This window comes from Anneissia japonica, unplaced genomic scaffold (genome assembly GCF_011630105.1).
Source record: "Anneissia japonica isolate Jap-2015-1 unplaced genomic scaffold, ASM1163010v1 scaffold288012_len1326614_cov192, whole genome shotgun sequence".
Taxonomy (NCBI): Eukaryota; Metazoa; Echinodermata; class Crinoidea; order Comatulida; family Comatulidae; genus Anneissia; species Anneissia japonica.
The window spans coordinates 933360-934786 of NW_022756612.1; positions in this window are offsets into that span (position 1 = coordinate 933360).

Below are 1427 nucleotides of genomic sequence, written 5' to 3' on the forward strand. Positions count from 1 at the left end.
AAACCCCACTTTTTAAAAGCGAAAGGTAAGAATAACAATTACGCATGACTGTCATGAGTTTTGTCGATTCACTTTCCAAGTCCGGTACGTATTTTCCCGACCAAAACCGAGTAAAAAAGCAATTGTTTCTACATTTTATAACCATCTCAAAAACCACTAGATCGATTTTATGGGTGGTGCGATTATCAGAGGCTAAATTTATTGTGAAAACAATGTACTGAACATTGTTAAAATTGGAAGCGTGTATACTTATTAGGCCTATATTTTTAAAAACTCAAAAGTGCACAATTTCTGCTACGATTTATTGCTTTTGTATATTATTATTTAATATTATCTACATCTATAGAATTTCTGTTTTTCCTAATTTCAAAAAATTATAGTTAGTCAATGGAATTTTATATAGCTATTATTATTATTAAACAAGAATTATACAGCCTTTGACACGGACATGTCTATTTCGATTTAGTGATACCAAAAGTTTACAGTGTTACGTTGACGCAATCTAGCAATGATGTCATAATAATCCGTGGCGGATTCAAGTGGGGCCGAGCCAACCCTAAATTTTTCAATATTATTTTTTTAAAATGGAAAAAACAAAGCAAAATTATAATTAGAACTTAGGCCATTTCCGGCAGTCTAGTGTCATAATCATAAATTTTATTTCCTCAGCTCCAACCATGGTAGGGCTGAGGTGATCTACTTTCCCAAATTGTGCAAGTCCCTCCTTGTCCCCCTCTATTTTGATTTCCTGGAGCTGCCACTGATAATGATAAATTAAGTAAATCACCTTTATGTTTGTGAAATCAAAATGCTAACTAATGTTTTGTGTGCTCCCTATCTCCCTAGGTCCTGTTTGATCATAAATTAGACGGTATTATTTCCACTCACAATAGTCTAGTCGCAATATTACTTACACATTTGCCTAAGTGAAATTCAAAAAGAGGAGAAAAGCAAAAACCTCTTGATTGATTTTAAAAGTACTGTACATGCAAAAAGACTGAATTAATGACTGCTTTAAATCTTGTCTACCTATCAAATTTTATGCGACAAAAAAATGTGATGTGCCCATATATAGGTACGATGATGTCATATCACATATTATCAAATTGTATCAAAAAAATTTGAACGTGTTCAACTCATATTCTATAACATTTGATATGACGCTTTTTTGATGAAATTTGATAGTGTAGACAAAACTTAAGTTTATCTTATTTGTTTTTCATGGTTCAAATTTTGAATACGTCACCAGCTAATCAGTAGATAATAAATCATTATTTTTATGAATTTTAGTTTGCACGAAATATATAAGCGGGCATAATTATGACTAAAAGGACAATTTAAAAAACTTTTGATGAGTATTTCAGTGGAAAAAAATGAAAATTATATTCAAATTCAGTCTGAGATTGCCATTTCCGACCAACTAGAGG